Below are 13,331 nucleotides of genomic sequence, written 5' to 3'. Positions count from 1 at the left end.
CCCCTGAAGGAATCATTTCCCTCCGACGAGGCTATCATCGAGACTATGTCTCCCGAAGAGCTCCCTTGGTCAGATCACCACCATCGCTCTTCGTTTCTCCCTCCTCATTCGGAAATGGCCACGTGTCTCGGACGGTTTGCTTCATGTCTCCCATATATCCCTCTCCAAACACCTATCCAGTTATATCAAGTGTCTTCGGAAGGGAACATGGGTAACATTACGCAGACTCTGGCTATCGACATCTCTGTCAAAACAGGGGTTGTCGAAAATATTTATATTGGAGTCACATGCACTCCTGAGGAAATTCAGCTTTATACAGATCTATTTCGTGAATTTCGTGATGTTTTCGCATGGTCTTACGAGGAAATGCCCGGCATTGACCCCAGTATCGTGGAGCACGAAATCCCTACCTATCCTGGCGCTAAGCCTGTTCGTCAGCGTTTACGCCCAGTGCACCCTCGAAAGGCTGCAGCCATCAAGGCCGAAGTTGAAAAACTTCTTAGAGCTGGTTTCATTTATGCCATTCCCCTCACGGAGTGGGTATCTAATATAGTTCCTGTCAATAAAAAACAGGGCACTATTCGGGTTTGTGTTGACTATCGCGATATCAATCGCGCCTGTCCAAAAGATAATTTTCCTACGCCTTTTATTGATCAGCTTATCGACGATTGCGCAGGAAGCGAAATTTATTCGTTCATGGACGGCTTCTCTGGTTACAACCAGATCAACATAGCCCCCGCAGACCAGCACAAGACTGCTTTCATTTGTCCTTGGGGCACCTTCGCTTACAAGAAGCTACCTTTCGGTCTTAAAAATGCCGGCGCCACTTTCCAGCGTGCGATGTCGTACGCTTTTCATGATATCCGACACATCGTACAGCCTTACCTGGATGACCTACCCGCTCATTCAGCTAAACGCCAAGACCATCCATCTCATTTACGCGAAATCTTCCTTCGCTGTCGACACTACCGTATTCGACTCAATCCGCATAAGTGTGTCTTCTGCGTGGAATCTGGCCGACTACTCGGGTTTATCGTCTCCCGGGAGGGCATCCGTCTGGATCCCCTTAAAGTCGAAGCCATTCTGAATCTTCCTCCCCCTGCCACTCTACAGCAGTTACAGAGCTTGCAGGGAAAAGCTAATTTTCTTAGACGATTCATCCCAAATTATGCCGAGGTGGCCAAGGGTTTCACGCGATTACTAAAGCGAGACACGCCCTTTCATTGGGACGCTATCGCTCAGCAATCTTTTGAGCGTCTTAAAGACCTTCTGGTCTCAGCTCCGCTCCTAAGACCTCCGAATTACCACCGTGACTACACCCTTTATCTGGCCGCTGCCGATACCACCATCGGCATGGTTTTAGTGCAAGACGACGACGATGGCACGGAGCACGTTGTATACTATCTTAGCCGCAACCTTCTAGATACGGAGACTCGCTATGCGTATGTCGAGAAGTTGGCATTGGCCGCTGTCTGTGCCGTCCAACGTTTCCGTCATTACATCCTGTTGCGCACGACGACCGTGATCTCTGACTGCAACCCCATGACCTATATTCTGTCACGTCAGTTGCTGGGGGGCAAATACTCGAAGTGGATCGTAATCCTCCAAGAGTTCGACTTGGAATTCACTGCCGCCAAGTCTAAGAAATCACTGGTCTTTGCTGAACTGCTCTGTTCCTTACCATCTCAGTCTGCACCATCTCATTCAGAGGAGCAGATTCCGGATGAAACGCTATTTCTCATCAGCACTCTCGACCCATGGTACGGGGACATCATCGTATATTTACAAACGTCTTCGTTTCGTCCCAATACATCGAAAGATGCTCGACGACGAATCCGTCACCAAGCTCAACCGTATCGCATTTTGGGCGACACCCTGTACCGCCTCGGCGTCGATTCTATTCTTCGCCGATGCTTAACCCTCGAGGAAGCTGAGCGAGTCTTGAATGACTGCCACTCCGGCGCTTGTGGCGGCCATATGTCCGGATACGCTACCGCTCAAAAGATCCTCCGCGCTGGTTATTTCTGGCCTTCTATATTCAAGGATTGCATCCTTGCTGTACGCGCATGCCATGAGTGCCAGGTTTACCACCGGAAGATGCGTGCACCTGTTGCACCACTGCACCCTGTCGTAACCGTAGGTCCATTTGCAAAATGGGGCATCGATTATACGTCCTGTAACCCTCGTTCGGCCGGGGGGCATGGGTACATTATCGTTGCTGTGGATTATTTCACCAAGTGGGCCGAAGCGATGCCTACATTAAACGAGGACGGTCACACAGCGGCGCAGTTTTTATTCAATCATATCATCACTCGCTTCGGAGTCCCTCAGGCTATTGTTACAGATCACGGAAAGCATTTCCGAAATCATATGATGACAGAGTTAACGACCCAGCTAGGCTTGCGGCAAGATAGTTCGTCACCGTACTATCCTCAATCTAACGGTCAAGTCGAAGCCGTGAACAAAGTTTTGATCACCATGCTTCAACGCACCGTCAATACACACAAGTCAAACTGGCATCTAATGCTTTTCCCGGCCTTGTGGGCCTACCGGACTTCTGTGAAGGATGCCACCGGTTTCACCCCGTTTCAACTGGTCTATGGACTGGAGGCTACCCTTCCCGTCGAATGTGAGATTCCTTCATTAAAATTAGCTGTCGAGTTACTTCCCAACACCACTCCGGTGGAGGAACGGCTTCTTTACCTAGAACGGTTAGACGAGACTCGTCGTCTGGCTTCTCTGGCTATCGAAGCACAGAAGAAGAGAGTCAAAGCTCACTTCGATCAGAATATTCATCCTCGTTCCTTTGTTGAGGGAGACTTAGTACTGCTCTACGATCAAGCTAAGGATAAGCTAGGGGCAGGAAAACTCGAATCCATGTGGTTAGGTCCCTACATCGTGAAACGTGTTTTACAAAAGGGCGCATATGAGTTGATTGACTATGAAGGAAATCCTCTTGACAAGCCCCGTAATGGGCTGTATCTGAAGAAATACTATGCATAGCTGCTCACATTCACTTTGTATATACGTGTGTTTTTGAGTTTTTAGTGCATGAGTTTCTTTTTGCTTTGGTATGAAGGCATGTTTTGCCCCTTATTATGCTTTGTCTTTCCTGCGCAGATGTCTCGTACCCCTTATGTTGGTTTCGCTGATGGTGCCTGCCGTAGCACTTGTAATTTGTCTTCGGCAGCGTGGGTGATCTACGATCCTCACGGAGAGTTGTTAGACCTTCAGGGTGTCTGCCTAGGTCGTACCACTAACAACGTTGCCGAGTACAGCGCTGTAATCGAATTACTTGCCGAAGCAGTTGACCTCGGCATCCGAGAGCTAGTGGTGAACCTGGACTCCCAGCTGGTTGTCCATCAACTCAACGGACGATATTCCGTCAGAGACCAGCGCATATTAAGGTTGTACCTACGTGTAAGATTGTTAGAGCGGAATTTTGATTACATTACTTATCAGCACATTCCGAGACGATTAAATACGTTGACTGATGCATTGGCAAATCATGTATTAGATAGACATTTGCGTAACAGATAAACATCATACAGGAAAGCATAGATAGCATAGTAAGACCATAAGCATGTGTAAATAAATCATTTCAAGCATAGTTTGCATGTGTGTGCTTTTAAGCTTGCATTAAAAATATAAAATCCGTGGGTCAAGTGTCGTGCAAATTCATACATAAGATCACAAATTGTACTGAATAAACGCATAACATAAAGAACACATCATCACATGTAACAATGACCCATCCAAAAATCGGTATGTATATATATATATATCGTGTGGCGCACTAAGGCGCTCAAAAATAGAAGTGCATGTCCCAAAATCTCAATACATCTGAGTCATATGTCTCAAAATAGCAGTGGAAATAAAACCTAGACAACTAGTCAGCTGGATGGTGCTCTCTGTAGTACACAGCTGCTCGTGCCACCCGCCTCAGAAGGCGGTGCACCCTGGGTTCCACCCCCACTGTGTTAATCTGATGCTCTACGGGGACCTCCTCGACCCCCTGGTAGTCAGGCACCCCCTCCAGCAACCCCTCAAGGTTGCGAGCCACAGTCTCCGACGCGTTAACCCCTGGAGGGGCTAAGGCCAAAGCTCCGGCTCCCTGGCCCTCTCTCCGTGCCGTGGCAGCCAGGCCAATCGGTCTAGTAGGCCCCACATCTGCATGACAAGACATTTATTAGGACATGTACATAAAAAATTAAAAAACATTGCAAAACTCAAAAGTCACAAGTGTCATACCTGCATCGTCCCACTGTTCACCTGGAGGCAGTACTAAATCAGGGTCATTGCGGAAATCCATCCCCGCATATGGCCAATCCTGCACGAAGATCTCCTGCTGATCCAGCCAGTCTCTGAAAAATGCTCCCCAGCTATGTGGCCGGCCGCCACCCCCACGTGGCATGATACGAGCCCATCGTGAGGCCCTCGTCTCTCGAGGATCCCTGGGGGCATCCACAGCCATCGACTGCAGCCGCATGGCTGGCACTCGCTCCAGAATGAGCGGGACCAGGATCGATCCATAGCCGAACTGCTTCGTCTCCCCGCGACGGCAGTTACTCAATTGCCTCTTCATGTTGTTGGACACTGCCGTGCACCAATCAAACACTGTAGGCTCGAGGCATTCAAGAGCTAGTAGGAGATGGGTCTTGGAAGCCTCATGGTTCGCCATGCTACCCGCTGCCCGGGTCACCATGAACAGGATGGTGCGTAACACTATGTCTCTCACTGAGGGGATCGAACACTTCCCACTCCGCGTTTTCACTGCCCCCGGGCAAACCTGAGCCATCAGGTCATCCAAAGTACCACCGCTAGGTCGCTGCCCCTCCAAGATGGGCCTCGCACCTCGGCGCGACAACCCAGTCAAGAAAAAGATATCCATGTGGTCGAACTCAATGTCGTGACCACGGATGGTGAATTTCTGGTCCACCGGGTTCCATGCTCTAATCAGCAGCTCCAGAAGATCATGCTGAGCTCTCAAGCGCGGCGTGAGGAAGAATTTCATGAAACCGCAAGCCCGCATGGCGTTGCAGCAATTCACATCTCCCCAAGCAGCTACATCTTCCACATCGTGAACTCTCTCTTGCCATTGGAAGGCCATGATGTCCTGCACAAGCCATAAAAAACAAGTTAGAAGTGCTGGCATGTAAAAATTCACGTTCATTTTCAAAAACAAAATTTTTTCCGCGCCAGCGCGGCTGTTTTAGAAACAGCCGCGCTGACCATGGCAGCCCTTTGTAAAAATTCGAGGTCAGCGCGGAAGAACACGGCTTTTCCGCGCTGACCGAGGGCGCATCCATGCACCAAAAAATTGCCCAATTGGGCCAATTCGACCGTTAAAAACCTACTAAAATGAACCAAAATGCAGGGCAAGGGAACGAGAACCTACCTGGAAGAAGCGGATCGGAAAATGGTCTCCGTACGGGCTGGAAATCGCTCCGTCAACTTTTTGGCTCCTCCACGTCCTTCACGTTCCAAAATAGTAAAATGGTAAAAATGACTTATTACTCCCCCCTATTTATAGTAAAAACTCCTAAATTGCCATATTTTTGGGTTTTTACCATTTTTAACCATAACTCTAGCCCTGATTTTGTTAAAAGCATGTTTTAATGTGTTTTTTACGCATATCGAATGGATTTATGCGGGTAGTGCCCTTGTGCAGGTACAGGTACAGCAGCTTGGTCATGACGGTCCACCATTCATGTGATCCCCAAAAGTGTCGTCTCTAAGCTCTTTTCCGACGTTAAACAAGAGAAGATAGCCGAGCTTCCTTTCAGCTCGTTAAAAGGAATGAAAGGCGGTCGTTTTTAAGCTCTTTTTCCGACCGTTGAACCAAAAAGATTGCCGGGCGTTTGTCGTTTCACGCTCGATATCGGCTCTAAAACGACGTGTTTTCGACCGCTTTTTTACTTTTTCAGGTCGAAGACACTATTCATGAAAAGTACTCCTCGGTTGTAATGACCGGGCGGTTCTTTCGAGCATAGTTTTATACTTTTTCGGGCTCGAGAGACACAACTGTACGAAAAAGGACCCCCCCTGGAGTCTCCTTTTCCGCATTCTTTTCAGACTCTCGAAACAAGAAAAGAAGCCGAGTTTCTCCTTTGTCAGGCTCGTTAAACACTCAATGACATCGGATATTGTCAACATGACACGCATCAAGCATATGTTATCCCCGTCAAGCTTGTCATCCAAAAATAATCGGGGCACCTGCCTGCAAAGGTGGGGAAAATGGAACTATGATTACAGTCGTCTCGGCAGTACGTCGCTCTTGAACATGGCACTCCGCTGTTTCGTGTCTGGGTGGGGTCATCTCATTTCGTTTTCACTAGCCTCCATGGGTTTGGGATATCCTATTTGACCTCTCATCTGTTCATTGCCATCACCATCTTATCCGCTGCTCATTTGATGTCAAGTACTGCCAAACCCGTTACAGTGCCGTTATATGTTCAAGAGAAGTTGTCCTCTGCCACAATGCAACCTCGTTCGCTATCTCATCACAAACTATTATACCTCTGTCTCGTGTCGATGATGTGGGAATCATCATGGCCCACCTTCGATCAAGGTCCTTTCTCGTCGACTCCAACTCATTATCCGAGAAAGGGACTTAGAGACTCCTTCCAGGTGCCTTGGAGCCTGCATGCCTCAATGGCAGGTTCTTCGTGTTCGACGCAAGGTTTTACATCATTGACCTTCGATCGAATGATTCCGTGGGTGTTCGACACCAACTCATTGATTCACACGCCACGGATTGTACCTATAGTACCTTGAGGGCCATTGTCATTATTGGTGGTACCTCTCGCGTCTGTTAACAGTTTTCATCATTGACTGGTAATCAGACGATGTTCATGCATGTTCGACTTCAACCCATGTATTCACATGCTTGGACTTGTACTCTGTTCGGGTCGAGATGGAGCGCAAGACCCTGGATCCTTGCTCATTATGGTCCAGGCTGCGATTTTGTGGATAATCATTACATGACTCATTGATGGATGGCTGCGCCCATACCTGAGTCTTCATGGATGGCTGCGACCATACCTTATCAGTTTTTGGTCCCTTTGACTGGGTGGCTGCGTCCATACCACAGACCATTTTCGCATGTCTTTTGGATGGCTGCGCCCATGCCTAGACTGCATGTACTTGATTGTCAGAGATTTTCGGTACTTCTTGGTGGTGTTCCAGTTCGGCGTGTGTTGTAAAGCATTTCACCCCTCCCACTCTCTCGGTCTTCATGCTTTAGGGGGCATCTGTTACACAGTAATTTATCACTGCCTTCCTGTCAGTCACCCTGCTGTGCCCAGAATTCACAATCACTAAGTGCTTGATCCCTGAACTGGCTTAAAAAACCCATTTTTCCAAAGTTTTGTTCATCAGCGCGTCTGTTCCTAAAATAACCGCGATGACAGGCGCCTTCCAGTGTATTCTGTGCGCTGCCATCGCGGAAGAACATCACTTTTCCGCGATGGTCCACAGCGCGCCTTTCCCGTGTTCTTCCGCGCTGACATGGCTTCTTCAGTTATTGATATGCGCTGACAGCGCGGCAGTTTCCCTATAATCCGCGCTGATCCAGTTTGGGCGAATTTGTTCAAACAACCTGCCTTCCAGATCTCTCCAGGCTTGGTTGTTAGCTTTGTGAATGTCGACTCCCTTCTATGGCATGTCTGTTCGACCCTTTCCAACAACTCCCCTTGAAGATAAGCTCATCCTTCCACCTTTTTAGGAGACTCCTTCTCCTATATAAACTCTCACCATTACCATGAGCAGCTAGTTAGACTTAGCTTGGAATAGCTTGGATTGTGCAGAGCTTGTAGTGCTCAAATTGCTGCTATAGGTTTGGTGTGCTAGGTGTGGAAGTGATTGATTGCTTAGGGAAGGTTGTTTGTGACATTTGTGTGAGAGAGAGAGAGTTGTTTGTCTTGGGAGAACCATCCTCAAAGGTGAATGCTTGAGATACATGCTGACTGATCCCTCTTGAGAAGGTTACCGACGTCAGAACATTTGGTTGTACTCTTCTCTATTCTGATTAATAATAGATGACTGCTATTATTGTTCCATTCTCGTTTGTCTATGCAATGGGTAAATGTGAATTATGTCTTTTCTGACTGACATATGGTTACTTTTACTAGATTTCACGCTTGCGTTTGCTTTCTCTTCGTGTGTGCAGGTGTCCGTTCGCAGGGATCGCGGAGGATTGTGACCAGCTGAAGCGAAGGAGCGAAGGCAACATCTCTTCGCCAAACGACAGCGCAGGAATCCAAGTAGGTGCTCTTTACTTCTTGTTTAATTGTAACTAGGAACATGCGTGGCAGCATTGTGTGATTGTTGCTAGACCCTTGCTAGGCTAGTAGGGATCGCCTCTATCCGTAGAGGGGATTTACCTCTCCAACACTTGGAGTTCAGGAAGTTGTCACTAAGGGGGGATAGGCTCTAGTGCCTCCTTCCTTCTCCACTCCTTCAGATCCAGGAAAGACTTTGAACTGAGAAACATAACCACTATTTTCTTGAGCTTGATTAAGGTGGTTGATCTGTCTGTCTTCAGAATTATTCTTTACAACTTGATCACACTTATTATCATTCTCTTCTTGGGCAGAGTTTGGTTCTGCCGTAGGGATGATCTGATCACAAAATTCACAATCTATATCAGTGCTGGAACCAGAAGACAGAGGCTGACCTAGAGTGTCTTCTTTGTTAATAGCTTCATAATTCTCAAGAATGCAGTAAACTTGTATGATATTTTGGTCATTGGAGCAACAGTCTTGGGACAAAAGTGCTATCATCAAATGATTTCCCTTGTAGGGGGGCTCTATATCAATGGATGTAACCCCACTCCTTTCCTGGACAGAAGAATCTCTAGCACGATCATCAATATTCAGTTTTTTGACGAAATCAAGACTCGTTGCGATGCCATGAGTGCTCCTAGGAAATTTGCATCCTTCCTTATCTGTGTCATTGTGACTATTATCTTCATGAATGCATTATCAGACTGATTTTCTGCCATAGGAAAATGATCAAGTCATGCCCCTTCAATGTGATTCTCAGCCACCAGCCCAATGTGTTTTTGTCTCTGCAATTCTCATATCATGACAAGGGTCATCATTCAAAAACATGAAGAAAAATACTTTCCATGAAGTAGACACACAGACTTATTTAAATAACGTGATTTAGAGGCTATCTCTCTACAAAACTACATGATGGCTCTCTTATTTGTGTTTCATGTTCTGCTACAGAACTACTGCCATAACCCTTAGTGGAATAAATCATAAGAATGTCATCTTCATTTTTATCACACCATTTGCTTCACCTTCAAATTCTGCCCAGAGAAAATCAGGGTGGCCTTTTAGCCCCTGAAACTTCTACAAACTTCTGACTTATCGACGGGAAACTCATGATCTTCCCTTTTTGCAGTAATCAACTTTTTTTTGTCAACAATATCTTCTTCCGGGTCTCCCCATTTGTCCTTCGCTATGTCAAGTTTCAGTAGCTTTTTGGACAAGATTATACGTTGATCACTGTTCACGGGGTCCTGGAAAAGGTTTATCTCTGCCTTTCTATTGCCATATTTTTTTCCACAACTGCACACAGTGAATTAAATTCTTCAAATGCTTCAGCGATTTTTTGGGAAACCAAATCCGTGGGATTGCTATGATAATTTTTCATAATGACATCAAATATTTTCCTTATTTCAACATGAAGATTGAGCAACAAGTCCCCATCAGAGTTTTTGATAACTGTTCACAGTACCTGCTATCTTCTTCAATGGCATCTTTGACAGGTTAAAGACAATCTTCTTCTTGTAAGGCCACCATCAAATTTTAATAAGTATCTTCATACCTTGAAATCTTGGACCCCAATTCTTGAGAACGTATTCAAATAAATCTGTTATAGAAGATATACTTTACTGTGTGCAACAATACATGAAGTTTAAACCAATCCCTTTATGGCGCCAATGAATAAGTGAATAATTTCATCAGGTTGTCTTCATGAATTGCATCTACTTCTGAGGTTTATTTCAAAGGTCATACAATATGAGGGATGGCTGAAAAAGGGTAACCATCAAATTTTGGACAATCTTCAACCAATCCACATTATAGTGGTTTGGGTACCTTGGGATACTCTTGCCACCAATTAGCCTTATATATCTCATGACATTCCCAAGGAGCCATGTTTCATCAATATGGGAGCTTAAATTGATAATAATGCAATTCTGTAACTTTTCATAATGAGTAGAAAATGTGAGCTGTCAATGTCTTCAGAATGATGTGTCTCTCACCTCACAAGCACAATCTTCAAAATCTTTAAAGAAGAAGGTCTTCGTTCTTCCAATGGGTCACCAATATGAGCACAAATTTTCAAAAATGAATCCTCATCCAATGTTGTATCTTTTCTATAAATGTCTTTCAGGAAATGGTCTTTATCTTCGGCAACAATACCAAAATATTATTACGCAAACTTATACCTCTTAAGATAAAGTCCAAAAGTTGAAGTGCAGTTTGAGTGCAACTAAAAGGGAGGCCACTGTCCAGTGTCACCCCACCAACCCTCTTCTTCACTTTAGACTGGCTCTCCTCCGGCTCAAGGGGGTCGTCCCTAGATTAAGATTTCTTGGTTTTAAGGTAATGAGTTTCAAGGTGATACAAAGACTAAATCTAACAAAATGGTTCTAAAAGAGTTTTAGATTGTGGAATTTGATGGAAGGACTAGAGACCACTCTCTTTCCTTTGGGAAAATGGGGTCAACTAAGTACCCCCTTGGGAAAAAGTAAGTGGATCTAGGGTTGATAGGAGTCACCAATATGAACAAAAATCTTCAAGAATGAATCCTCATCCAATGTTGTAGTTTTTTTATAGATGTCTTTCAGGAAATGGAGTTTATCCTTGGAAACAATGGCAAAATGTTATTACACAAACTCTTACCTCTTGAGATAAAGTCCAAAAGTTAAAGTGTGGTTGGAGTGCAACTAAAAGGGAGGCCATTGTCACCTCACCAAACCTCTTATTCACTTCAAGCTGGCTCTCCTCCCCCTCAAGGGGGGGGTGGGCTTCCCTAGGTTAAGATTGCTCGGTTTTAAGGAAATGAGTTTCAAGGTGATATGAAGAGTAAAGCTAGCAAAATGGTTCTGAAAGGGTTTTAGATTTTGGAATTCGATGGAAGGACCAAAGACCAGTCTCTTTCCACTGGGAAAATGGGGTCAACTAAGGACTCCCTTGGGAGAAAGTAAGTGGATCTATGGCTTAAAAAAAATTTCTCCACCTGTGTTGGACCAAAGAGAGAAGTGACAACATGAATCACAATTTGCCAAAAGATTCCAGGAGCAAAGCATTCTGGGAGATAATTTTATATAATATATATTTTAATGTGGGAGCAGGTTTTCTCACAAGGTTTCTCACAACATCTGTAATTCCATGAGCTATACAAGGTTTTCTCACAGCAGAGAGGAGATTTTTCATAACAAAAAAATGATTTCTCATCATTATGGCAGAGTGAATTCACAAAAGGCAGGCTTTTGAGTGATTTTTTGGAAATGCTAAATATATTAGTTCAGAGATCAGCTCAGCACATCATGGCGCAAAAGAATTACATCACATGAAAAAGAAGAGTCCCAAGAAAAAAAGCCAAAAAGGAAAGCATTTTTGGGCTTCAGGGCATACCTTTATATAAAATTCTACAACAAGGTTACCAAACTCACCCCAGACAATGACTCATTTAGGCCAAGGAGTGAGAAAGGACTTGGACTCAAGAAAACCTCAAAAGTTGACTCAGGAAATTAAAAAATAAAAAATACACCGAAGTTCAGGATAAAGGGGATATTTTTCATAATATGAAAATCTACAAGGTGCATATAATACAAATTTCTATTAATTCCTTATTCAGAGTACATAGATGATAACGCATGCTACAAAACGTCATAGATTTTAGGCAAATTGACATGTCTATTGGTTTTTTTATCACTCAAAATTGTCCTTACAAGGTTCTATCATCAACCTAACAACTAAGGATCAAATGGAACAATCAAGAAGAATGCCCTGTCACCAGCAAACTTCTCTCACTTTGGAACCAGTGCATGCTAGTTTTAAGAGGGTATCCCTAGTGGCATTCACTGAAATATGTAAATTGGGTCAACGATACACACCCAAAAAGAAGTGAATCATAACACTTAAGTACTTAAAGTAAAGGTTTCTTGAATAAGGGGAGTGATATACTCAAAACTACCAGTTCAGAAAATCATCATTATAAACCAAAGAGTACACCTGAAACATCATATGGCTGCCAAGAGAGTATTCTTCATTGACAAAGTTGTAGACAAGTACAATGTCCATAGGCAGAATAACACTGCTCCAAGAGATTTTAATAGGTTTCACACTGCCAACACTGCTCAAGATTATTTCAATTCTACTATTCAGAGGTCATCACTAACCATGTCAATAGCAGGCCTGAGGAATCAATACCAAACAACTAAGTGCATTGAGTAATCTAATATGAAAGGGACAAGAACTGTGGATGAATGAAGAGGAAAGGTGGAATCAAAAGTAACCAGTCCATTGTCTACTAACCTTCTCCTCCTCTTATACTTGAAGAAGCATAATCCCAATAATAACTCTACCCAAGAATAGGTGCCATGCAAGGTCACATGCATCTGCCATGGATCAAAAAGAAAAAGAAACTGAAAGTCAAAGAAACCCTAATATGGATGATCTGATCCTCATACTCATGTGCATTCATGAAAAGCAAGAGACAGAGTCCAAGTAGGCCACTCTATATGGATAAGAATAGATCATCTCCAATAACATAACAAAGCTTCCAATGATAGCATGCATCACTCCTCAAATAGGGTGGTCCAATATAGCCAAGAAAAATATCCTCAACTTAGCATGCATCAACCTTCCTCTCCCTGAGTAAATAAGCAAAATCACCTTGAAGCACACTTACATAAGGTGCCATCCATACCAAGCATATAACTCCTGAAAAAGCACAAGTGGACAACCATGAATAGATCTCCATCAAAAGCACATGCACCTAGGTGCCTCCTTTTCTCCATGAAAAATAGATCATTCAAAGCATGGTGAAACCCCAAGATAGGGCACTTCCATTTTCCAAAACAAGCATCCTCAAATTAGCATGTAACCCCACCAGGAACAATGCCAACCTGCCAGAGACAAATATGGAACCTCCCTTAAAACAAATCTGATAGTAACTTCATCAACCAAAGCACTTTGTCTTCCTGTTTTAGCTCATATATTTAATGGAAAAAGTGTCAAGGACATATGGACAATAATAGAAGAAGATCCACTAATGCACAAGATAGGCACTCCAAAATAGCAGCAAGA

The 13,331-nt window shown here is 44.4% G+C and overlaps 1 long non-coding RNA gene across 3 annotated transcripts in view; it reads right to left on the bottom strand.

Annotated features, from left to right (window-relative positions):
- LOC149209755 (uncharacterized) overlaps positions 1-13,331 on the bottom strand; it is a 67,400-nt gene that overhangs the window by 41,575 nt on the left and 12,494 nt on the right. The window contains exon 3 of one of the 3 annotated variants that reach the window (XR_016252882.1): positions 12,204-13,150. The exons of the other annotated variants lie outside the window; for them this stretch is intronic. This is a non-coding gene — a long non-coding RNA (uncharacterized LOC149209755). Of the gene's footprint in view, positions 1-12,203; positions 13,151-13,331 lie in introns of those variants that run through there. 3 annotated transcript variants of the gene reach the window in all.

Source organism: Pinus tabuliformis, chromosome 1_2 (assembly GCF_031772625.1).
Source record: "Pinus tabuliformis cultivar Carrire ecotype Pingquan chromosome 1_2, CPIR1, whole genome shotgun sequence".
NCBI classification, from domain to species: Eukaryota; Viridiplantae; Streptophyta; class Pinopsida; order Pinales; family Pinaceae; genus Pinus; species Pinus tabuliformis.
This window is presented reverse-complemented; position numbering and strand designations above follow the sequence as displayed.